General features: G+C 35.9%; 1 protein-coding gene and 1 non-coding gene across 2 annotated transcripts in view; one reads left to right on the top strand and one right to left on the bottom strand.

Annotated features, from left to right (window-relative positions):
• Positions 1 to 27683, bottom strand: part of LRP1B (LDL receptor related protein 1B) — a 1834206-nt gene that overhangs the window by 1293886 nt on the left and 512637 nt on the right. The gene's annotated exons all lie outside the window — the stretch shown is intronic.
• On the top strand, positions 7778 to 7849 carry TRNAC-ACA (transfer RNA cysteine (anticodon ACA)). The gene has a single exon. It is a non-coding gene; the product is annotated as a tRNA-Cys (tRNA).

The raw sequence follows: 27683 nt of genomic DNA, 5'->3' as shown, positions 1-27683 counted from the left end.
CACCCTGCTTATTTAAATTATATGCAGAGTACATCATGAGAAATGCTGGGCTGGAAGAAGCACAAGCTGAAATCAAGATTGCCGGGAGAAGTATCAACAATTGCAGATATGCAGATGACACCACGCTTATGACAGAAAGTGAAGAAGCAATAAAGAGCCTCTTGATGAAAGTGAAAGAGGAGAGTGAAAGTGTTGGCTTAAAGTTCAGCATTCAGAAAATGAAGATCATGGCATCCGGTCCCATCACTTCATGGGAAATAGATGGGGAAACAGTGGAAACAATGGCTGACTTTATTTTGGGTGGGCTCCAAAATCACTGCAGATGGTGACTTTAGCCATGAAATTAAAAGATGCGTACTCCTTGGAAGGAAAGCTATGACTAACCTAGGGAGCATATTGAAAAGCAGAGACATTACTTTGTCAACAAAGGTCCATCTAGTCAAGGCTATGGTTTTTCCAGTATTCATGGATGTGAGAGTTGGACTATAAAGAAAACTGAGCACTGAAGAATTGATGCTTTTGAACTGTGGTGTTGGAGAAGAGTCTTGAGAGTCCCTTGGACTGCAAGTAGATCCAATCAATCCATCCTAAAGGAGATCCATCCTGGGTGTTCATTGGAAGGACTGATGTTGAAGCTGAAACTCAAATATTTTGGCCATCTGATGAGAAGAGCTGACTCATTTGAAAATACCCTGATGTTGGGAAAGACTGAGGGCAAGGGAAGAAGAGGACAACAGAGGATGAGATGGTTGGATGGCATCACCAACTCAATGCACATGAGTGTGCATAAACTTCAGGAGTTGGTGATGGACAGCAAGGCCTGACGTGCTGCAGTTTATGGGGTCACAAAGAGTTGGACACGACTGAACGACTGAACTAAACTAAACTGCTAGTTTGGCTCATCACATTTCCACAGATATGGCTGCTAAAGAGACAATGTGTGCTCAGTCGAGTTTGACTGTCTGCGACCTCGTCGACTATAGTGTACCAGGACTTCTGTCCATGGGATTTTACAGGTAAGGATCCTGGAATGGATTGCCATTCCCTCGGGTTGAACCTAATCTCCTGTGTCTCCTGCATTGGCAGGTGGATTCTTTACCACTAGTACCACCTGGGAAGCCCATCAGACAATGAGTGCAAATAAATTTTAAGGAAATTCGTTCAAGTCCTATTGGGGTGATGTGCAAGATGTGTGTTGCAGCTATCCTGTGTCTACTTTACAACCAAGGAACTCTGACTCTAGAAACTTCTCTTCTTATTTAGAGGCTACAAGGGGAATTTAGCCATTCTCTCCTCTGGAGAGAAATATTGTCTTTGTTACCCAGAAATGTAAATAAGTCTGAGCAAACTGTTAATGCTAGAATTGTCTCCTAACCGAGACTGTTTGCTGTAATCTAATTTCCTTTGTTCCACCCAAAGGCTCCCACTCATAGGTCTCTGGAGCCATTACATATCTTTAGGTTACAACTGATTTCACGTCTTCTTCATTTAGCAAACTTACTTATATTTCCAAAACCATAACAGAGGTCACCCTACTCTCTGAATGCTTTTTATTTATGGTAAATACTTAGATTTACCTGTCTCATTTCTTTCTTTCTTCTTCTTTTTTTTTTTAGCAATTATCCTCCAATTAAAAATAAATATATAAATATCTGTCTCATTTATCATTCTGTTAATTTGCCTATCTTGGCATCTATGAAAATATTCCATAGTAGCTGATTGTATTTTTTGGTCAATCTTATCAACTACACTGTAGGCCCCTTGAGGACAAATCTCACTTTACAGATTCAACTATGAAAAAGAAACTTTGACAGCTTGTTAAATTAATTTACTTTTCTAAATCTGAATTTTCCCTGTGTGAAATGAGCCTATCATAACCTAGCTTATCATAAAATATACCCTATAAAATCTGAAAAAGGCATCATACCTAGAATTCTACTTGTTTTTCCCTGGCAATGATTCATAATGCTTATTGAAAGGCCAGTTTTGTTATGAATTTTGTTATGAAGGAGAAAAACAAGTACAGATTTGTTCTTCTACATCAGGTCCTTGATGTTTTTATAAAGTATTTTAGAAAAGTTCATTTCTTCGCAATTTGCAGCTAATGTCTGCATCTGTAAATTATTAGCAGAGTGTTCTTATTGTTATGTATTCTTCCTGTTCAGACTACCTCCTTTCTACTGAAAACAAGGGGTTAAAATCAATAATTCTACTGACTGTAGCATCTGTGGTGGGTTTTTAATCTGTTAATGGGCAAATAGGCCGCTTCCATATTTTAGCTAATGGTACTGCACTGCATATATCTTTTCAAATTATTGTTTTTCTTATATTAGGAGTAGACTTGCTAGATCATATGGTAGTTATAATTATTTGAGGAATCTCCATATAGTTTTTCATAGTGTCTATATCAGTTTACATTCCCACCAACAGTGCACAAGAGTTCTCTTTCCTCCACATCCTCATCCCAACATTTGTTATTTCTTGTCTTTTTTGATGATAGCCATTCTGATTGGTGTGAGGTCAGCATTATCGTGATAACAAAATCAGACAAAGGAACTACAAAAAAGAAAATTATAGGCTAATATCCCTGATGAACCTGGATGCAAAAATTCACAACAGATTATTAGTAAGTCAAATTCAATGATACATAAAAAGGATCGCCTGTCACAGTTCAGGTTGGCTTTATTCTAGGAATGCAAGTATAGTTCAATATCCACAAATCAACCAACATAATACAACACATTAATAAAACAAAGGATAAAAATCACATGATCATCTTGAGAGAGCTCATCCTTAGGTAGGTTTATTAGGAGTCTGAGGCTCTTGAGGTGGAAGGGGTCTGAGGCTCTCAAGGAGGAGAAAAGGACAAACTTTTTTTTTCTACATTGCTTTGTCTTAGTCAATTTAACAATGTATCTTGCTCAAAGACATATTTTTCCTTAACAAGAACCTTCTGAATAATCTTGATATTTTAAGATGCATGTGTGGGAGTGAGTCTGGTAAGATCTTTCTACTGTTAGTTCTAATCCTGTTATCTTATATTGTGGGAGTGGGTCTGTAAGACCTCTTACTGTAATAAGGTATATATAGCTCCCTTGCTAAGACTAGTTAGGAAGGCATTCTCTGTCCCCCTTCTGATGTCTATGTGAGAACCTTTCTCTGTCCCTTTTTACTTTAATAAAACTCTGCTACAAAAAAGCTCTTTAGTGACCAAGTCTAGCACCTACTCCTGAAGCTAGATCCACTCCTTTGGAGATCATGAGTCCTACATCATTCACCGAAAGCTATCAATCTCAATAGATTCAGAAAAAGCATTTGACAAAATTCAACATCCTTTCAAAATAAAAACTCTGAAAGAAGTTGGTAAAGAGGGAATGCATCTTAATGTAATAAAGGTCATTTATGACAAACTCACAGCTAACATCACACTCAATAGCAAAAAGCTGAAAGGCTTTCCTCTAACATCAGGAAAACGATTAAGATGCCCACTCTCATCATTCTTGTTTAACATATTATTTCAAGTTCTAGACACAGAAATCAAGTAAGAAAAAGAAGATGCATACAATTTAGAAGGCAAGAATTTAAACTGTCACTATTTGAAGATGACTTGATACTATATGTAGAAAACTCTAAAAACTTGATCATAAACAAATTAAAGTTGTAGAATGCAATATTTATACAGAAATATGTTGCATTTATATGTGCAGATAATTAACTATCAGAAAATTTTTAAAAAGTCCTATTTACAATTTCATCAAAAATAATAAAATAGTAAAATAATAAATACAAAAAATAATATTTAATCAAAATTGTACTCTAGAAACTATAATACATTAATGAAGGAAACTGAAGATAATGCAAATAAATGGAAAGGGATCTGTTGTTCATGGATCAGAAGAATTAATATTGTTAAAATGTCCTTGCTACCAAAAGCAATACACAGATTAAATGCAATCCCTATTAAAACACCCATAACACTTTTATTGAATGAGAAAAAAATCACCCTAAAATGTTTATGGAACCACAAAAGATCCTGAATAGACAAGAAAACCAGAGAGAAAAGAACAAAGCTGGAAGAATCATGCTCCCTGAGTTCAGACTATACTGCAAAGCTATAGTAATCAAAAAAGTGTGTTAATGGCTCAGAAAACAAGAGCTATAGATCAGTAAAAGAAATAAAGAGCACAGAAATAAATCTACATACTTTGGTCAATTAATCTATAATGAAGGAGGCAAGAACATACAATGGGGAAAGATAGTTTCTTCAATAAGTGATAGTAAGAAAACTGGACAGCTTCAAAAATGAGTGAAGAACATCAAGCAAATACCAAGAATCATGAATACCTGATACATTCTGTGAATGGTATTTGCTTGATTTTCACTCACTAGGAATGTGCTACTCTTTCTTTTTTCACTTGGTTAGTGCATCCTCATCTTTTAAGACTCACAGCAGCATCCTTTCCAGAATATTTTCCCTGAACCTTAGACTGAGAGTAACATGCTTCCTCTGGTCTCTGGCACATATCTGTCTCAGGAGGTTTACTCTAGGTGTTATATTCATAAAATCTTCCTCCCCAGTTAGACTGAAAGCTACCCAGGGGCAAGAATCTTGCTCCTTCATGTGTGTCATCTCACCACTGCCTGGGATTGTTTCTATTAATATGATAACATAGAATTTAAAAAAACATTATTTGAACATATACTGAACTTGTAAGGTAAATTTTCAGAGTTCATGATGGTCTAGACATTGTCTTAGACAATATCAGACTTTTCTTGTACTATATCTTGGGTTCAAAATTGGCTTAATCACTTGCTAGATGTATGACAATAACAGATTACATATCTATTATCACTTCAGTTTCTTAATTTGTAAAGAGGGAGGAATATTACATCTATTTCAAATGGCTCTTTAAGGACTGAATGAGGTAAAACATGAACCACACACAATTGTGGCTAAAACACACCAAAAAATCTGGCTTTAAAAAAAAAATATTTGTGATGCTACATAATCAAAAGATAATTAAAATTTATTCTAACCAGAAGACTTAGTTTATAATCATGGATCTTTTATGTATTGGGGATATTTTCTTACCCTCAGTTGTCCCTTCTACAGATTTAAGAGAAACCACTACTGACATATACCTTCCGCTTTAACTGATTTGTAAAGATCAAATATTGTTACCGTACTAATTATAGTTGTCACATATTGATGCCTTTTTATATTTCAAAAACCATGGTAAAGGTTTTCCTGACACTATTTAATTTTACCTTGATGAAGATTCTGTTGGCTGGGTGTTATTTAAATTTTATGAAGATAAATTGAGACTTAAATAGTTTTATTAACTTGTTCAAAACCACAGAATTGATAAATTGTAGGTTAACATTTAACTTCTAACTCCAAAATCCACCCCTTGAAACACTGCAGCCAGATAAAATAAAATATATAAAATATAATGCTCTACATAAAGCAATATGAAAATTTTTATTAAATTATTACTAGATAACCAATGGGAATTTGCTGTATGGCTCAGGAAACTCAAACAGGGATTCTGTATCAGCCTAGAGTGATGGGATGGGGAGGGAAATGGGAGGGAGGTTCAAAAGGGAAGGGGTATTTGTTATCTATGGCTGATTCATGTTGAGGTTTGATAGAAAATAACAAAATTCTGTAAAGCAATTATACTTCAATAAAAAAATAAACTTAAAATTAAAAAAATTAATAGCTGCCAATTTCAGTGGTAATCATTCTGTATTTAGTCTTATAAACTAGAAAGGTTGCATTAATTCAATTTTTCAGTTCAGGTCAACTCATTCACTCAGTCGTGTCTGACTCTTTGCGACCTCATGGACTGCAGCACACCAGGCCTCCCTGTCCATCATCAACTCCTGGAGTTTACTCAAACTCATGTATATTGAGTTGGTGATGCCATCTAAACATCTCATCCTCTGTCATCCCCTTCTCCTTCCACCTTCAATCTTTCCCAGCATTAGGGTCTTTTCAAAGGAGTCAATTCTTTGCATCATGTGGCCAAAGTATTGGAGTTTCAGCTTGAGCATGTCCTTCTAATGAATATTCAGGACTGATTTCCTTTAGGATGGACTGGTTGGATCCCCTTGCTGTTCAAGGGACTCTCAGGAGTCCTCTCCATCGGACCATAGTTCAAAAGCATCAATCCTTCAGCATTCAGCTTTCTTTATATTCCAACTTTCACATCCAAACCTGACTACAGGAAAAACCATAGCCCTGATTAGATGGACCTTTGAGCGTTTGCCTCCAGTGTGGGAGACCTGGGTTCGATCCCTGGGTCGGGAAGATCCCCTGGAGAAGGAAATGGCAATCCACTCCAGTATTCTTGCCTGGAGAATCCCATGGATGGAGAAGCCTAGTAGGTTACAGTCTACGGGGTCGCAAAGAGTTGGACACGACTGAGCGACTTCACCTTACCTTACCTTTGTTGACAGAGTAATGTCTCTGCTCTTTAATATGCTCTCTAGGTTGGTCATAACTCTTCCTCCAAGGAGCAAGTGTCTTTTAATTTCATGGCTGCACTCACCATCTGCAGTGATTTTGGAGCCCAGAAAAATAAAGCCTGTCACTGTTTCCACTGTTTCCCCATCTATTTGCCATGAAGTGATGAGACCATATGCCATAATCTTAGTTTTCTGAATGTTGTAATTCAGCTTTAGGCAGCACAAATGATTAAGAACTTCTGTGAATAAAACACTTGATTATCAGCTTTAAGAAAATTAAAAAGAACAAAAATAGAAGACAGTTATCAGGTGCTTCAAACTGCATATTCTTAAGTTGAAACATTATTAAAATCATATCACTAATCAAAGGTTTTTGAGATACTAATACCATAAAGTACAGTAATACTACATTTCTTATTTTTATATTCAAAAGACAGTAACTTTTTCCTTTGTCTTTTTCATCGCATCTTTTTAATGTAACTCTCATACGGGATCTACATGTATCTGGACCTATGATTTTCATCATTTTATCCTTAGGCTTTCAAGAGAAAAGTATAAAGGATATTCTGGCATTATCAAAATTCAAAGAATTCTAGGTCAAAAAGTTACCAAGAAAAACCATTTGAGTTAATTTTTTTTCTTTTTTTCATGCATGAGATTTTTTATTCTGAGAATATTCTTCCCTAGATATTAGCTCTGCAAGGATGAGTGGTTAAGTGTTCTGAAAATAGGTACCACCTACCTCAAAAGATGCTAATGGGAAAAATGAATACAAATATTTTATAACTAAAAGCCTGTGGCTTGTGGGCAGGGAACATATAAGCCCTAAAAAGGGAAGTGGAAAATGTAGGTATTAATCTAGGTTTTAAGACAAAAAAATCTTTTCTCTAGTGGATACAAGATAACTGACACTAAGATATATATTTTTAACTTTTAAATTACAAAGGTAATGAAAACAATGTTTTCTTATATAATTTGTTTATAAACATTAATAAATAAGAATGGTGATGAGATGAATTACTGCTGTAACTGCCACATATATTTTAGACAGAAAGTCTACTAAGGTATTAATTTTCTCAATGAGCCATGTAATGTACAGAGTTCAAGGGATGAAGTTCCTAGAGCTAATACATGGCAAAGTCAGAATCTGAATAAATCAGTCTCATTCCTAAAATTTCCTTCTATGCCATACTGCTTATATAATTTTAAATATGTTTCTGTATTTCTATTGATTTGTTTTGCATTCTTGATGCTGTCCTATGAATGGGCACAGAACAGAACTAGGATGAGAAATTTATTAAGGGTTTCCCTAGTGGCTCAGCTGGTAAAGAATCTGCCTACAATGCAGGAGATCCAGGTTCAATCCCTGGCTGGGGAAGATCCCCTGGAGAAGGAAATGGCAATCCACTCCAGTATTCTTGCCTGGAAAAACCAATGGACAGAGGACCCTGGTGGACTATAGACCATGGTGTTGCAAAGAGCTGGACACAACTGAGCAACTAAGCACAAATATGAGAAATTTTTTAATAGATTGGATCCAGTGAAAACATAGGGCCACATCAGTCAAAACAAAAAGTTGACATATGTGCCATAAGTGTAGTCGATCTGAGGCAGAGACCCACCCAGTTATATAGCAGGAATCCTGAACCTGAGCCAGGAGACTATAGAACTGAGAGTCAGACAGCAAGGAAGCTTAGACAAAATGGAGTCTATAGCTTTGTGTCACTGTGCAGTCCAGGAAGCAGCAACCTTGGCATCACCTGGCAATCTGTTGCAAATGCATAATTTCAGGACCCCATAGAAATAGAATCTGCATTTTAACAAGATCTCCAGATATTTTACAGGTATTAAAGTTTGAGAAGAAGCAGACTATGGCTCTAGAAAACAAAATTTCAAATAGTCATATATTATAATAAACAATAGCTCTCTGGAGAAATAATATGCAGAGAACAAGAATGGATAGTGATACAAGGTAGCAATTCTCATATATGCTTTAACTACTGGTTTAGCACCAGTCTCAGATTGAAATTGGCATGCTTTAAACTTAAAATCAATCCATTTAAAAGATTTGCTCCAGAACAGTTTTTCTCCTGAGGAGAGTCAAATTTTAACACCAAAAATATATACAATAGAAAGATTCTCAAACTCTGGCCATCTTCCCCTTTGATTACCCTTGTCCCACTTATAGTTTTGTGAGTAACTCTCTTCTGTGACTTCTGTGTAGATTTTGGCAAGGAAAAAAATTCCCCTCCACTTTTGAATACTTTAGTGTAATGCCTGTTAAAGCAGAAAAAACAATCAACTCTATTTCTTTTGATTACTTGCAATTTGGTAGCCAATTTTATTACAAGCCCAACATGAGAAGCACCAGGAGGCCCTGTTTGCTGACTATATCAATTCTTTTTCAAATTGTTCACACATTTCAAAGTCTCAGCATACAAATTACTTGCTTTTTTTCAACATAAGAGTGAGGAAAGGGTACATAAATCTTTAGGAAATGAGGCCCTTGAAACAGCCAGAATAACGCTATTGTCAATGTAGTAAAAAGTCACTTTAACACTTCTATAAAATTCTTATAAAAGTAAAAATGTCTTTAATAAATCCAGTGACCCTGATATAAATACAAGATTGCTATATACATACCACATACCTTTGCAAATGTTCTAAAAGCCTTTATGCAGAATTGCACTAATTCAAGTGATCTCTGTAATGAGGGAATCCAGCTATTTTATTATCATAATTTTATTGCTGACCCATTAAAGAAAAGATAGTAATGAATCTTGGAATTATCTTAGCTCTCTAATATTCATCAAGGAAGGGATTCAAAACAGTGCCATTTCAGAAGTGCTGGTCTCTCAGTAATAACAACTTCAAGCTGACATGACTAAAAGTTTCATTTTTGGTCTAGATGCCATTTTGAACAGAAAATAAAACCCAAGAACTTAGGAAAAAGTGCTAAAGAAAAATGTTACATGAACAAAGAGTTTGCCCATAGATATGCAAACAAGCAAAAATTATAGTTGAGTTTTGACACCCAGATAAAACAATATCCAAGTGGTCAAAATGATCTAGTAATTAGAATGATCTAGATTTTCAATTTGAAGATGTCAGTCCAATGCAAACATAAAGAAAATGTAACATTTATATATGAGATAAATATATTAAATCACAATTTTCACTGTGAGTTTGGTAGTATTAATATCTCCACTGTACAGTTGGGGAAACTCTAGTGTTTTATCTTCCCAGACTCACAGAGCTCTCTCAGACTCAAGGAGACAGCTGGAGTCTACCTGAAGGAATCCTCCCGGCATGACAGCTGGGGTAATAAAAAGATTTACATCTGTTCCATGACAATAAAGGAATACTGTACTCTGTTTCATAACATCCAGCATCTTGGAAACTGTTGTTTCATATGTATTGTCAGTTTTGTTACATCGTGCCACTTACTCTTGGCTGGTAGTGGTAGACACTTAGTAACTTCCACATAAGATGATATCATTCTTGGCTTAAAAATCTTCAGTTCCTATTTCACTCGGTAACAGCCAAGTCCTAATGTAGGTCTACAGGTCCCTATGTTGTCTGGGTTCTGTTATCACTCATAACTCATTTTACCTTTGCTCTCCCATTCATGTAGCTCTAGCCACAATTAGCGCCTTAGCTTTGGTTAAATGTTAGCCATGCTCTCCTCTAAGAGCCCTTGCCCTTGATGTTTCCTCTGTCTGGGGTATTCTTTCCCTAGGTAATCACATGGCTGGCTCTTCAAATATTACATTCTTATCAAGGAATGCTGTAGCGATCCATCTAAACATAAAATCTAATGTGATGGTCCTTTTTCCCTTTTCCTCATTTTTCTTCTTCAGTTCAGTTCAGTCCCTCAGTTGTGTCCGACTTTTTGCGACCCCATGAATTGCAGCACGCCAGGCCTCCCTGTCCATCATCAACTCCCGGAGTTCACTCAGACTCACATCCATCGAGTCGGTGATGCCATCCAGCCATCTCATCCTCTGTTGTCCCCTTCTCCTCCTGCCCCCAATCCCTTCCAGCTTCAGTGTCTTTTCCAATTAGTCAACTCTTCACATGAGGTGGCCAAAGTACTGGAGTTTCAGCTTTAGCATCATTCCTTCTAAAGAACACTCAGGATTGATCTCCTTTAGAATGGACTGGTTGGATCTCCTTGCAGTCCAAGGAACTCTCAAGAGTCTTCTCCAACACCACAGTTCAAAAGCATCAATTCTTCGGTGCTCAGCCTTCTTCACAGTCCAACCCTCACATCCATACATGACCACTGGAAAAACCATAGCCTTGACTAGATGGACCTTTGTTAACAAAGTAATGTCTCTGCTTTTTAATATTCTATCTAGGTTGGTCATAATTAGCACTTATTAATATTATTGTATATATTTCTAAGCATATGCATATATACATGCTCAGTAGCTTCAGTCATGTCCAACTCTTTGTGATCCTATGGACTGTAGCCCTCCAGGCTCCTCTGTCCATGGGGATTCTCTCCAGGCAAGATACTAGAGTAGGTGGCCATGACCTCCTCCAGGGGATCTTCCCAACCCAGGGATAAAACTCCTGTCTCCTGCACTGAGGCTGATTTTTTACCCACTGAGCAACCTAGGAAGCCTATATATATATATGGACTGGCTGGATCTCCTTGCAGCCAGTCCAATGGAGAAGACTCTTGATAGAGTCCCTTGGACTGCAAGGAGATCCAGCCAGTCGGAGATCAACCCTGGGTGTTCTTTGGAAGGAATGATGCTAAAGCTGAAACTCCAGTACTTTGGCCACTTCATGCAAAGAGTTGACTCATTGGAAAAGACTCTGATGCTGGGAGGGATTGGGGGCAGGAGGAGAAGGGAACGACAGAGGATGAGATGGCTGGATGGCATCACTGACTCGATGGACATGAGTCTGAGTGAACTCCGGGAGTTAGTGATGGACAGGGAGACCTGGCCTGCTGCGATTCACGGGGTCGCAAAGAGTCGGACACGACTGAGCGACTGAACTGAACTGAACTGAACTGAACTGATATATGTATATGTAAGCATGTTATTGTACCAAATCTAACTCTGGGTTATCTTTTACAGATTACATTCTAAGTCAGGTATATTTTTTCCCCATTTTATTTGTATTCTGATAATGCAGTAAGAATATAAGTGGTAACTGAAATGACTAAAAAGGTCAATAGAAGTCAAAATTTAACACAATGTAATTTCAATTATTTAAAAAATAGGGTAGATACTTCATCCAGCAGGTTAAAGAGTGCTGATTATTTTATCCATTGGGACTTATAAGTATGTATAAAACTAAATATATGGCAACCTCTTACCATTTTCTGAATAAAATAACACAAAATTACAAGAAAAATACCATAAAAGCTACAAAAACCTATCCCCTTGTTCACATATAAGCATAATTGCTTTCAGATATCCATGTAAAATGATTTAATTTAATGTAATTTTAAGTTTCATAAAATTAGCTCAGTTCAAGAAACTACTATGACATTAAATTTGCTTTTGATATAGAGTAAGAAAAGTCTCAGTATCCCAGAGTAACATACTGCAGTTTGTTTCTGATGAAGAGTAATTATTCAACTACTGGTATTTTCATCAAGTCTATTTGTACTTTTGGTTGCAATCAGAATCAGCAATAATTTTGGCAGTATGACAAATCAAGAATGGAGTATTAAAAACTAGTCATGAGATGAAAAACTTCAAATTGTTACCCTAAAACCTTAATCTCTCAAAAGTTGAACAGAAATAAATACTTAACATGTCTAAACCATTTCTTGAGACAATGACATAGCACTTCAGCAACAGAATGGGCCTATTAGATCAGTCTAGGTACTGAACATCAATCAAGTTAAATGTAGTCTATTACACCCATATCGGAGTGGGTTAAACCAAGAATAATTATATACATCTCTTCATAATCAGTGTGATTTGTAAAGGCATTAATATTTAAATGAAATTTCCACACTTACTGTCATGGCTATGCATGAGCTTTTCCATTGTCCAAGTATAAATGCCAAACATGTGCCCATAAGATTAAAAAAAAAAAAAAAAGCAGGAAAGATGGGATATGGGGTGAAGGAAAATAAATGTAGAAGGCAATGCAAATAGATTTTGACATGTATACTGAAAACAGCAAATAACTAATTTGTGATTTTAAAATATCCTATTTTCTAAGCAGAAAATTATTCTCTTATTTAGTAAATTAAATTTCAAAGCAAAGGGGTACCAGAAAATGCAATAATCAAATATTAATAGTCTAAAATTTGTAACTCAAAACATTGCTACACATATAAAGATTACTCTATATCTTCCCAAAGAATTAGGCATAGTTGGAGTTTAATATCTTATTTTGTAGTAATGGTTTAGATGATTCAGAGTGCTTTTGTTGTTGTTGTTATTTTAACAATATTAGTTGCAGAGGTCAATTAAGGGCAAGAAGTTTGTCTTAGAAGTCATTCATGTGAGATTTGCTACTGAATGTGTCTACAAACTTTGTTATAAGACAATCACACTACAGGATATGCCCAGTGGTCAGATCCTCTCATAAGAACGTCAAGACTTGGGGATTTCCTGCCCAATACTGAACATAAATAACTAATACTTATTAAGGGCTACATAACGTCCCATTCCTTCCTTAGTATCCTATAAGGGGATAATGGCCAACACACTCTGAGGAAAGAAGTGACAGGCATAAATATGAAAAAAAGTGTTCACACTAAAAATATTGGACCTACAGTCTACAGAGCCTTAAATATTTTCAGTCATGTCTGACTCTTTGCGACCCCATGGACTTGTAGTCCACCAGGCTCCCCTGTCCATGGGATTCTCCAGGAAAGAATATTAGGGATTGAGCCCACGTCTCTTTTGTCTCCTGGATTAGTACGCAGGTTCTTTATCGCTAGTGCCACCTGGGAAGCCCCACAGTCTATATAGGGATGCTCCCAATTTAAAAACAGCCCTTCAAGATGATAGTAGATAACCATTTCTCAGAAATGCATAGAGAAAGACATTTCTAAAATGAAAAGGGAAAGGAAGTACTTCCAATTAAACTGAAGACAAATCCTTTGAAAGAACAGACAATAAACCTCTATAATCTACTAATCTAATGTATTCAAGAAGGAGGTAACAAAAATGCTGAAAGAAGAAAGATTATCAATGAAAATGCAATGTAATGAAATACTAGAGACTATGAAAAGGAACAAATCAAAATTAGAAAAATCAATTGCCAAGATAAAAACTGAGCTAAAGACTATGACTAGCTATCTAAATAGTGTAGAACAAATAATCTGGAAGATAGAATAATGGAAGTCCCCCAATCAGATGAGCAGACAGAAAGACAAATGGATAAATATAAAGCAATGCATAGGATCTACGGAATAATATGAAGTGTACCAACCTAAGCACAAAAGTGGTTCCAGAAGGAAAAGAAAGAGAAAGGGGAATGTAAAATGTATCTGAATAAACTGTGGTTGAAAACTTCTCAAACACAAAAAGAAATGTTTCCTTTCCACGTATTGGAAGCACAGAGGGTCCTCCAAAAAATGAACCCAAATAGAGCAACATCAAGACAAATTTAAAGTGAGAAAAGTTAAAGGTAAAGAGATAATTCTAATGGTAGCAAGATAAAAACAAAGATTTAGTTACAAAGAATCTCCATAAGGCTATTAGCTGATAACTCTACAGTACCTTTGCAAGTCAGAAGGGAAGGGCAAGATATTTTTCAGTTCTAAAAGAGAAAAACTTACAACCAAGGATATTCCACTCAGAAAGATTATCAATTAGAATAGACGAAACTAAGAACTTCTCAGGCAAGCAAAAAATTTAAAAAATATAGCAATATACATTTGACCTAAAAGGAATATTTGAATGTCTTCTTCAAATAGAAAAGAAGCAAGAATCTGTTTTTTTTTAAAAAAAGTAAGAAAGACAAATATATAATAAAAATTGAAAATCACATATAAGTCAGTACATAGCCTAAAAGCAATAAAAATGTTTATAAATGTGATTATAACTACACTTAACAACACAAGGATAAAGATGCAAAAACAAGACATCAAAATCACAAAATAGAAGAGAAGGGAGGAAAGAAACAGAACTTCTAGAATGTGTCATATGATTTTCAGTCTAAAGCAAGTGGATATAGTTATGGGTTAACATACTTGAAAATCAGGTTAACTATAAATCAAAAACATGCAACATTCACACACACACACAAAGGGAACCCAAGCACAATGCAAAAGAAAACCATTGAACCACAGAAGAAAAAAAAAGAAACAAAGAACTACAAAATCAGCTGAAAAACAAAGTCTAAAATGGAAATAAATATATACTTATTAATTATCAATGGACTAAATGGTTCAATCAAAAGACCTAGAGTGGCAGACTGACTAGAAAAAGAAGAAAAAGAACCTACTACACTATGGTGACTACAACAGACTCACTTTAGGGTGAAAGGCACAGATTGCAAAGGAAGAAATAAAATAAGATATTTCATGCAAATAAAAAGGACAGGAAAACAAAGGTATGAATAGTCACATCAGAAAAAATAGACTTTAAAGTGGAGTCCATAAAGAAAGACAGAGAAGGACACTATTTAATGATAAAGGGATCAATGCAATAGAGGACAACATGCTAATTAATATATATGAGTGCTAGGACATGAAACAAGCCTCATCAAATTTAGGATAACAGAAATTATGTCAAGCATCTTTTCTGACCATGACAATCTGAAAATAGAAATTAACTACAAAGAAAAATCTGAAAAAAAAAAAATGATCACATGGAGACTAAACAACATGTTACTAAACTATCAGGTGGTCAAAAATAATAAGAAATTAGAAAATATCTTGAGACAAATGACAACCCAACCTTAAAAATCTATGGGATTCAGCAAAAGCAGTTCTATGTGTGAAATTCAGAGTAATACAGGCCTTTAAGGCGAAAAAAAAAAACAACAAAAAAACCTAAAATATAATAAACAACTTAACCTACCACCTAAAAGAATTAAGAAAAGTATAAAAATCAAAACTCAAAGTCAGCAAAACAAAGGAAATAATAAATGTCAGAGAAGAAATAAATAAAATATAGATAAAAATAATAGAAAAGATCAATAAAACCAAAAGCTGATATTTTGAAAAGGATAAACAAAATCAACAAATGTCTACACAGACTCACCAACAAAGAAAGAGAGAGGACACAAATTAACAAAGAAGAGAGATAACAATGATAGTGTAGAAATACAAAAAATCATAAGGAAATATTATGAGCTGGTATATGCCAACAAATTGGACAACATAGAAGAAATGGACAAATTTCTAGAAACATATAGCTTGCCAAGAATTGAATCAAGAAGAAATAGCTGATATGAACAGATCGATCACTAGAAGTTAAACAGAATCTGTTAAAAAAAAAAACTTTGTAAGCAAAAGTCCCAAGAAGTGGCTTCACTAGGAATTTCTACCAAATACACACAGAACTTACACTTATCTTAACTCTTCTCTAACTCTAAACATTTTCAGAACCATTCTATGAAGCTGCTATCACCCAAAGCCAGAAAAAAAAAGTTAGATTACAAGCCAGTATCTTTGATGAATATAGATGCCAAATCCTCAACAAAATGTTAGGAAACCAAATCCAGCAGTACATAAAAAGGATCATACACCATGGATCAACTTGGATTCATTCAAGAGTCACAAAGATGGTTCAATATATGCAAATCAATAAATGTGAAACACCACATTAACCAAAGATAAGAGAAAAACCATGTGATCATCTTAAAAGACACACAAAAGATCATTTGATAAAATTCAACATCCATTCATGACAAAAACTCTCATCAAAGTACGTATAGAGGGACCATAACTCAACATAATAAAAGCCATTTATGACAAAGTCATAGCCAACATAATACTCACTGATGAAAAGTTGAAAACCTTCCCACTAAATTCGAGAACAAGACAAGGATACCCACACTCACCACTTGTATTCAACATAGTACTGGAAGTACTAGTCACAGCCATCAGACAATAAGGAAAAATGAAATGTATCCAAATTGGAAAGGATGAAGAAAAATAACATATACAGATTGCATGATACTTTATATAGAAAACCCTAAAGATGCCACCAAAAAACTATCAGAACTAAGAAATGAATTTAGCAAGGTAGCAGGATACATAATATATAAAAATTTTTATCTTTACACTAAGAATGAAATATCAGAAAAGAAAGTTTAAAAAATTCTGTTTAAAATTACATCAAAAGATTAAAAATAAAATACCTTAGAAATAAACTTAACCAAGGAAGTCAAAGACCTATATACTGAGAACTATAAAACAATGTTTAAAAAAAAAGAAAGAAACTGAAGGCAAGTCAAGAAATGGAAAGATAATCTTGGAAGAATGAATATTATTAAAATGGCCATACTTCCCAAAGTAATCTACTGTTTTAATCCAATCCCTATAAGATTATCTATGAAATTTTTCACAAAAATAAAATAATACTAAAATTTATATGGAACAACAGAAGACCCAAAACTGGTATAGTAATCCTGAGGGAAAAGAACCGAGCAGGAGGCATAACCCTCCCAGGCTTCAGATACTTCTACAAAGTTACCATAATCAAAACAGCATGCTATCGGCACAAAATCAGACCTATAGATTGACGGAACAGAATATAGAGCCCAGAAATAAACCCATAACCCTTTGGCTAGTTAATCTTTGAAAGAGAAAGCAGCATATATAATGGAGAAAAGATATATCTTCAGGAACTGGTGTTAAGAAAGCCAGATATCCTCAAGTAAGACAATGAAATTATAACATTCCCTCATACCACAAACAAAAATAAACTCAAAACGGCTTAAAAACCTAAATATAAGACATTATACCATAAAACTCCTAGAAGAGAACATTGGCAAAACATTCTTTGACGTAAATCCTAATACATTCTTAGAGCAGTCTCTCAAGGTAAAAGAAATAAAAGCAAAAATAAACAAATGGAAACTAATTAAAAGCTTCTGAACAACAAAGGAAACTATGAACAAAAAGGCAACCAGTGGAATGGGGTAAAATATTTGGAAACAATGAAACTGACAAATTAATTTCCAAAATATATGAACAGCTCTTACAAATCAATATCAAACAAACAACCTAATCAAAAAATGGGCAGAACACCTAAATAAATATTTCTCCAAAGAAGACAAATAGTCAACAAGCTCTTGGAAAGATGCTCAATATCTCTAACAATTAAAGAAATGCAACTCAAAGACATAATGAGGTATTGCCTCACACCAGGCAGTATGACTATCATCAAAATGTCTAAAAATAATAAATGTTATACAGGGTGCTGAGAAAATGGAACACTCTTACACTGTTGGTGGGAAGGCAAATTGGTGGAACTACTATAGAAAACAGTATGGAGATACCTTAAAAAACTGAAAATACAACTTCCATAAGATTCAGAAATCCCACCTCTAGGCACATATCCAGAAAAAATGAAAACTGGAATTCAAAAAGATACATGTGCCTCAATGTTTGGCAGTACTTATTTAAAGCAATCCAAGATATTTAAGCAATTTAAATGTCTATCAACAGATCACTGGAATATTACTCATCTATAAAAAAAATGAAATATTGTCATTTGCTGCAACATGGATGAACCTAGAGAATATGACTAACTGAAGCAAGTGAGAGAAGGAAAAATATTATATTAAAAAAATACAAATGAATCTATTTACCAAACAGAAACAGACTCACAGACATAGAAAACAAACACTTTGTTCCCAAAGGAGAAAGGTGGATGGAAGTGATAAGAAAGAATATGGGATTAACACAAACACACAACTAGACATTCAGCAAAAATATACTGTATAATGCAGGGAACAATATTCAATATCTCATAACAACCTATAGTAGAAATAATATATAGTTTTAAAAATATTCAAATATAATATATAATACATATATATATATAAAAAAAACTGAATCATTTTGTCATACTCCTGAGACTAAACAATATTGAAAGTCAACTATATTTTAATTAAAAAAAAAAAGAAAGTTATTTTGGATTTGAAAAATCTTTGGAAAATGGTAGAATAGTTATAGTAGGGTTATCAAAGTAAAGCTGTGTTGTGTTTAGTATGAGAGCAGTGAAGAGATGTAAGGAGTAATTCTGATGAAAAAGTTACTAGGAACAGGAAAATGTACTCAGGGAGATATGAAAGGAAATTTGGCATATTTCAAATGTTTGCCACTGTAAACCATTGTCTGGATTGGACAGAAGCTTGTTTTTTTTCCTCTAAACTTCATTGTTTAAAACAGATAATTACTGAAGATATTAAGAAGAAATGGTAAGAATAAACAGAAACTATACAAAAAAAATCTTCAGTTCAGTTGCTCAATAGTGTCTGATTCTGCGAACCCATAGACTGCAGCACACCAGGCTTCCATCTGCATCACCAACTCCCAGAGCTTACTCAAACTGATGTCCATCGAGTCAGTGATGCCATCTAACCAACTCATCCTCTTTCATCCCCTTCAACTTCTGCTTTCAATCTTTCCCAGCATAAAGGTCTTTTCCAATAAGTCAGTTCCTCACATTAGATGGCCAAAGTATTGGAGTTTCAACTTCACCATCAGTCCATACAATGAATATTCAGGACCGAGCTCCTTTAGGATTGACTGGTTTGATCTCCTTGCAGTCCAAAGGACTCTCAAGAGTCTTTTCCAACACCACAGTTCAAAGGCATCGATTCTTCAGCACTTAGATTTCTTTATAGTCTAACTCCCACATCCAAACATGACTACTGGAAAAACCATAGCTTTGACTAGAAAGACTTTTTTGGCAAAGCAACGTCTCTGCTTTTTAATACATTGATACATTGGTCATAGCTTTTCTTCCAAGGAGTAAGCATCTTTTAATTTCAGGGCTGCAGTCACCATCTGCAGTGATTTTGGAGCCCAAGAAAATAAAGTCTTTCACTGTTTGCATTGTTTCCCTGTGCATTTGCCATGAAGTGATGGGGCTTAGAAGTGATACCATGATCTTAGTTTTCTGAATGTTGAGCTTTAAGCCAACTTTTTCACTCTCCTCTTTCACACTTATCAAGAGGCTCTTTAATTCTTCTTCACTTTCTGCCATAAAGGTTGTGTCATCTGCATATCTGAGGTTATTGATATTTCTTCCAGCAATCTTGATTCCAGCTTGTGTTTCATCCAGCCCGGCATTTCACATGATGTACTCTGCATACAAGTTAAATAAGCAGGGTGAAAATATACAGCCTTGACATACTCCTTAACCAATTTGATACCAGTCTGTTGTTTCATGTCTGGTTGTAACTGTTGCTTCTTGACCTGCATACAGATTTCTCAAGAGGCAGGGCAGGTGGTCTGGAATTCCCATCTCTTTCACAATTTACCACTGTTTGTTGTGATCCACACAGGCAAAGGCTTTGGCATAGTCAATAAAGCAGAAGTAGATGCATTTCTGGAACTCTCTTGCTTTTTTAATGATCCAACAAATGTTGGCAATTTGATCTCTTATTCCTCTGCCTTTTCTAAATTCAACTTGAACATCTGGAAGTTCATAGTTCTTGTACTGTAGAAGCCTGGCTTGGAGAATTTTGAGCATTACTTTACTAGCATATGACATGAGTGCAATTGTGTGGTAGTTTGAGCATTCTTTGGCATTGCCTTTCTTAGGGAATGGAATGAAAACTGACCTTTTCCAGTCCTGTGGCCACTGCTGAGTTTTCCAAATTTGCTGACATATTGAATGCAGCACTTTCACACCATCATGTTTTAGGAATTGAAATAGCTCAACTGGAATTCCATCACCTCCACTAGCTTTGTTCATAGTGATGCTTCCTAAGGTGCACTTGACTTCACATTCCAGGATGTCTGGCTCTAGGTGAGTGATCACACCATCGTGATTATCTGGGTCATGAAGATCTTTTTTGTATAGTTCTTCTGTATATTCTTGCTACCTCTTCTTAATATCTTCTGCTTCTGTTAGGTCCATACCATTTCTTCCCTTTATTGTGTCCATCTTTGCATGAAATATTCCCTTGGTATCTCTAATTTTCTGAAGAGATCTCTAGTCTTTCCCATTCCATTGTTTTCCTCTATTTCTTTGCATTGATCACTGAGGATGGCTTTCTTATCCCTCCTTGCTATTTTTTTGGAACTCTGCATTCAAATGGGAATATCTTTCCTTTTCTCCTTTTCCTTTCAGTTCTCTTCTTTTCTCAGCTGTTTTCAAGACCTCCTAATACAACCATTTTGCCTTATTGCATTTCTTTTTCTTGCAGATGGTCTTGAAACTCTGTCCATAGTTCTTCAGCCACTCTGTCTATCAGATCTAATCCCTTGAATCTATTTCTCACTTCCACTGTATAATCATAAGAGATTTGATTTAGGTCATACCTGAATGATCTCATGATTTTCCCTACTTCCTTCAATTTAAGTCTGAATTTAGCTATAAGGAGTTCATGATCTGAGCCACAGTCAGCTCCTGGTCTTGTTTTTGCTGACTGTATAGAGCTTCTCCATCTTTGGCTTCAAAGAATATAATCAATCTGATTTCAGTATTGACCATCTGGTGATGTCCATTAATATAGTCATCTCTTGTGTTGTTGGAAGAGGGTGTTTGCTATGACCAGTGCATTTGGCAAAACTCAGTACGCCTTTTCCCTGCTTCATTTTGTACTCCAAGATCAAATGTGTCTGTTACTCCAGGTGTCTGCTGACTTGCTACTTTTGCATTCCAGTCCTCTATAATGAAAAGGACATATTTTTGGGTGTTAGTTCCACAATGTCTTGTATGTTTCTTCATAAACTGTTCAACTTCAACTTCTTCAGCATTACTGGTTGGAGGGTTGGGGCATAGACTGATTACTGTGATATTGAATGGTTTGCCTTGGAAATGAACAGAGATCTTTCTGTTGTTTTTGTGATTGCACCCAAGTACTGCATTTCAGACTCTTGTTAACTATCAGGGCCACTCAACTTCTAAGGGATTCTTGCCAACAGCAGTATATATAATTGTCATCTGAGTTAAATTCACTCATTCCAGTCCATTTTAGCTCACTGATTTCTAAAATGTGATGTTCACTCTTGCCATCTCCCATTTGACCACTTCTAATTTACTCTGATTCATGGACCTAATATTCCAGGTTCCTATGCAATATTGTTCTTTACAGCATCAGACTTTACTTCCATCACCAGTCACATCCACAACTGCATATTGTTTTTGCTTTGGCTCTGTCTCTTCATTCTTTCTGGAGTTATTTCTCCACTGATCTCCAATAGCATATTTGGCACCTACCAATCTGGGGAGATCATCTTTCAGTGTCCTTCCTATCTTTCTGCCTTTTCATACTGTTCATGAGTTTCTCAAGGTAAGAATACCAATGTGGTTTGCCATTCCCTTCTCCAGTGGACCACATTTTTGTCAGAACTCTCCATCATGACCCATCTGTCTTAGGTGGCCCTACAAGGCATGGCTCATAGTTTCTTTCAGTTAGACAAGGCTGTGGTCCATGTGACCAGTTTGATTATTTTTCTGCAATTGTGGTTTTCATTCTGTCTGCCCTCTGACAGATAAATATACAAGGCTTATGGAAGCTTCCTGAATGGAGAGATTGACTTGTGGGGTAAACTGGATCTTGTTCTGATGGGTGGGTTTACTGGGCCATGCTCAGTAAAACTTTAATCCAATTTTTTTGATGGGCATGACTGTTGTTTGACCTGAAACCAAACTATGGCGGAGGTAATGAAGATAAAGGCCATCTCCTTCCAAAGGTCCTGTGCATACTCTGACACACTCAGTGCCCCGGACCCTGTAGCAGGCCTTCGCCAACCCATGCCTCTGCCAGAGTCTCCTGGACACTCACAGATAAGTCTGGGTCAGTCTCTTGTGGGGCCACTGCTCCTCTCTCTTGGGTCCTGGTGCACACAAGGTTTTGTTTGTGCCCTCCAAGAGTCTGTTTCCCCAGTCCTATGTAAGTTCGTCGGCTCAGCAGCTCTATGGTGGGGTTAATGACAATCTCTTTCAAGAGGGCTTTTGCCACACCCAGGTCTGCTGCACCCAGTAACCCTGCCCCTATGGCAGGCCACTGCTGACCTATTCCTCCACAGGAGACACTCAAACACTCAAAGGCAGTTCTGGCTCAGTCTTCATGGGGTCTCTGGGTCCCGGTGCACACAAGGTTTTGTTTTAGCCCTCTGAGTGTCTCTGGCAGGTATGGGGTTTGATTCTAAATGCAATTTCACCCCTTCTTTCTGGGGTGAAAGACTTTCACCAGAAAGTCTTTCTGGGGCTTCTCCTTTGCCCTTGGATGTGGGGTATCTTTTTTTGGTGAGATACAACGTTCTCTTGCTGATGGTTGTTCAGTGAGTTGTAATTTGGAGTTCTCACAGAAGAAGATGAGCACATTTCCTTCTACTTCATGTAAATATATATATATATATATATATGTGTGTGTGTGTGTGTGTGTGTGTGTATGTATCTTAATGACCCAGATAACCACAGTGGTGTGATCACTCACCTAGAGCCAGACATCTTGGAGTGTGAAGTCAAGTGGGCCTTAGGAAGCATAACTATGAACAAAGCTAGTGGAGATGATGGCATTCCAGCTAAGCTAATTCAAATCTGAAAAGATGATGCTGTTAAAGCACTGCACTTAATATGCCAGCAAATTTGGAAAAATCAGCAGTGGCCATAGGACTGGAAAATATCAGCTTTTATTCCAATCCCAAAGAAAGGCAATGCCAAAGAATGTTCAAACAACTGCAAAATTGTACTCACTTCACATAATAGTAAGGTAATGCTCAAAATCCTCCAAGTTAGGCTTCAACATTATAGAAACTGAGATCTTTTGGATTTTAAAAAACTGGATTTAGAAAAGTCAGAGGAATAAGAGATCAAATTGCCAATATCCACGGGATCATAGAAAAAGCAAAGAGAATTCCAGAAGAACATCTACTTCCGCTTCACTGACTACATTAAAGACTCTGTGGATCATAACTAACTGAGGAAAATTCTTAAAGAGACAGAAATATCAGACCACCTCACCTTCCGCCTAAGAAACCTGTATGTAGGTCAGGAAAAAAAAAAACAGTTAGAACTGGAAATGGACAACAGACTGGTTCCCAATTGGAAAAGGAGTATGTCAAGGCTATATGCTGTCACCCTACTTATTTAACCTACATGCAGAGTACATTATGAGAAATGGCTGGATGGATAAAGGAAAAGCAGACTCAAGATTGGAGGGAGAAATATTAACAACCTCTGATATGCAGATGAAACCACCCTCATGGCAGAAAGCTTTTAGGTAATAAAGAACTTCTTGATGAAGGTAAAAGAGGAAAGTGAAAAAGCTGGCTTAAAACTCAGCATTCAAAAAATTAAGATCATGGCATCTTGTCCCATCACTTCATGACAAACAGGTGGGAAAACAATGGAAACAGTAAGAGAATTTGTCTTCTTCTGCTCCAAAATCACTGCAGATGGTGACTGCAGCCATGAAATTAAAAGATGCTTGCTCCTTGGAAGACAAGCTATGACAAACCTAGGCAGCCCATTAAAAGCAGAAACATTACTTTAGTGACAAAGGTCCATATAGTAAAAGCTATGGTTTTTCTAGCAGTCATGTATGGGTGTGAGAGTTGGACCATAAGGAAGGCTGACTGCCAAAGAATTGATGCTTTCAAACTGTAGTATTGGAGAAGACTCTTGAGAGTCCCTTGAACTGCGAGGAGATCAAACCAGTCAATCCTAAAGGAAATCAGTCCTGAATATTCATTAGAAGGACTGATGCTGAAACTCCAATACTTTGGCCACCTGATGTGAAGAACTGAGTCATTGGAAAAGACCCTGATGCTGGGAAAGGTTGAAGGCAGGAGGAGACAGGGATGACAGACGATGAGATGGTTGGATGTCATCTCCAATTCAATGGACATGAGTTTGAGCAAGCTCTGGGAGTTGGTGAATACAGGGAAGGCTGGCTTGCTGCAGTCCATGGGCTCTCAAAGAGTTGGACATGACTGAGCAACTGAACAACAACAACAGTTACAAAGAGTAAGAGACTTTGAGGCATCTTGGTCTTTTCAACTTACTTGGAATCAGAAATAAAGTCTATTTTGGTAAAAGTCTCTAAAACTCTGACTTAAACAACTTTAAAGTGAATTTAAACTACTATATCCCACACACTTTACAAGGAACTTGGGGGTGTTATCATTCCTGTAAAGTTTTGTCATTCTGAAAAGCTTTTTATAATGCCAAGCCAGCATTCTTGGATAAATTTAAGTCCTAGTTTAATGTATTTTGTATTTATCTGATCAAATAATTTTTATATAATTTCTCTTCTCAGAATTTTCATAAGATCAGCCATAAACTATATCTGTGTCAACCTGGTGTACAGAAAATGAGCATTATATAGGGAATCAGAAAAATCAAAGAAGTAAAAAAAATCAACATTCTTGTTTCATTTTGCCACTAATTTTTCATGTCTTTAAGAAATCACTTAATATTTACTAATCAAATTTTCTTATATACAAATTAAACTGTTTTTTATAAGTAAAAAATGCAGTATTTTACTAAATTTATAATCTATTTTTTCTATTATATCTCAAAATCACTTTATTTTATTTCTTTGTATCTTCTTTTCCTTAATTTCTCAAATATTCAATGATAATCTGTCAGAACTTCTGATAGAGATGCCCTTGAAAGAGTGGATACAAACTGTACCCTCACTGAACCTAAACCTAATACAACACCTACTTCTTTCAGGAAAATTTCCCTTATGATCAAAATACATGTAGACATACACACATACATATCAAATGTGAACAAGACTCACTATGTAACAGACAACTTTGGTACCCATTAGGAATATAATAATGCAGACCTCTTCTACAAAAAGCTTAGTCTACTAGGAAAGTCAAATATATACAATCACTACTTTAAAAATGTGATCATACATGCTTGAAAGAAATTGAAGAGAGCTTCTAATTACTTTGAATGATTTCAAAAGGGGTTAGGATTGATTAGAAAATGTGATGGGGAAACTCAAGCCTAAATGGCTTACAGGAACCAGTCACAGAATAATGAAGGTGAATTTGAGGCAATAAACAGGCTAGATGATGAGAGTGGGGAGAAAGCATCACTCCATCACAGATGGAGGGTTAGGAATTATAAACAAGCATCGTAGAGACACAAGGGAGCATTGGGATTTGGGAGAAGGGAAATTATTCATTACCAAAGAGAAGAATGTTTAAGAGAACAGTATGGGGAAATGGAGAAGGAAATGGAGCTCACTCTAGTATTTTGGTCTGGGAAATCCCATGAACAGAGGAGGCTGGTGGGCTGCAGTCTATGGAGTCACAAAAGAGTTGGACACGACTTAGCAACTAAACTACCACAGTAACACAGGGAGATAATGATTGAAGAGGTAAGTAGGAAAAAAATTAGGAATAATCTAATAATTTTGTACTTAAAAAAGATTCTTTTGGATGTCATGTTTATGGTTTACTAAATTAGAAAAATCAAGTTAGAGGGATCAGTTATGAGATTCTTGATTCATTTTTTATTGGTTTTCTTTTTCAGCTTTTGATACATGTTACTAGGAAGCTAAAAAAAAAAACGTGCAGATATCTATATCCACTGGTATACTGTTGTGCTCTATAGATCTATAAATACTCATGAACAGAAATGCACTATAAAGTTTATTTAAGATCATAGTATTTTATTTTAAGCACCACTTTTTCTTTACTAACCATTTGGGAATAATTTAAGATTCACAGAAAAGATGCAATAACGTTATAGAGTGTTTCCATTTATTCCTTACTTAGTTTCCCCTAATGTTAATATATAAGAACAATTTAAGCATGGTTTTGATTCCCAAAAGCAATATCACTCTAGCCAATTGATAGTTGTTATTATTTCTCCATCATGAGCTGGAGTTGACTCTTGGTTAATTGATTCAAATATAATAAAATATTTAAATAGTTCCTCTTAAAAAGTGATATAAATTCACAATTACCGTTAGTTCAGAAGACATCACCTTACACTAAAATGGTTGTCACATTTTACACTATGATTACAACAACAGATGTTAATTAAAATCAGTGCATTACAGTCTCAGTCATATCATGAACACTAGTAAATCCTGGTCTATAATTTTTACTGGAAATTTGGTTTCCTAATAATCATAATATCTGTACTTAGAGGCTCAGGATTGTACAATGAGATATAATTAAATTATTCTACCAAAACTGAAATTTTAGGTATGTTACTCAACACACTTTCATATCTCAATACTCCATAGTTCATTAAGAGAAACAGCTTAGGTGTTAGTTTTTTAATGTATTCTTAATGTTAGTACAGATTTTCATTTAATTCAGTGAACATGTTCAGATCATCTATTATTCTGAGCAAATGGAATGAGTAAATGAAGAAACCTTTAGACAAGATTATAGATTATAAGCCAATGCTTAAATTACTATAATATCATATAGAGGAAAAAATAGTTGAATATTTAAGTTTTTAGTTTAATTCCCAGGAATACCAACCATTAATTGTGATCTTGGGTAAACCATACAATCTTTCCTGTATTTAATAAGCAATAAATGCCAACAAAGGTTCATATAGTCAAGGCTATGGTTTTTCCAATGGTCATGTATGGATGTGAGAGTTGGACTATGAAGAAAGCTGAGCGCTGAAGAATTGATGCTTTTGAACTGTGGTGTTGGAGAAGACTCTTGAGAGGCCCTTGGACTGCAAGGAGATCCAACCAGTCCATTCTGTAGGAGATCAGCCCTGGGTGTTCTTTGGAAGGAATGATGCTAAAGCTGAAACTCCAGTACTTTAGCCACCTCATGTGAAGAGTTGAGTCATTGCAAAAGACTCTGATGCTTGGAGGGATTGGGGGCAGGAGGAGAAGGGGACGACCGAGGATGAGATGGCTGGATGGCATCGTGGACTTGATGGACGTGAGTCTGAGTGAACTCTGGGAGTTGGTGACGGACAAGGAGGCCTGGCGTGCTGTGATTCACGGGGTCACAAAGAATCGGACACGACTGAGTGACTGAACTGAACTGAAATGTTCTTTTCTAGCTACATTTTTCCATCTTTCTTTCTACTATCTCTTCTTATTTTTATCTATTGGTCTAATATCCCAAGCATTCAAGATTCTAAGTC

This window comes from Budorcas taxicolor, chromosome 2 (genome assembly GCF_023091745.1).
Source record: "Budorcas taxicolor isolate Tak-1 chromosome 2, Takin1.1, whole genome shotgun sequence".
In the NCBI taxonomy this organism is placed as follows: domain Eukaryota; kingdom Metazoa; phylum Chordata; class Mammalia; order Artiodactyla; family Bovidae; genus Budorcas; species Budorcas taxicolor.
The sequence above is the reverse complement of the archived record's forward strand: the minus strand, read 5'-3'. Positions and strand labels throughout refer to the sequence as shown.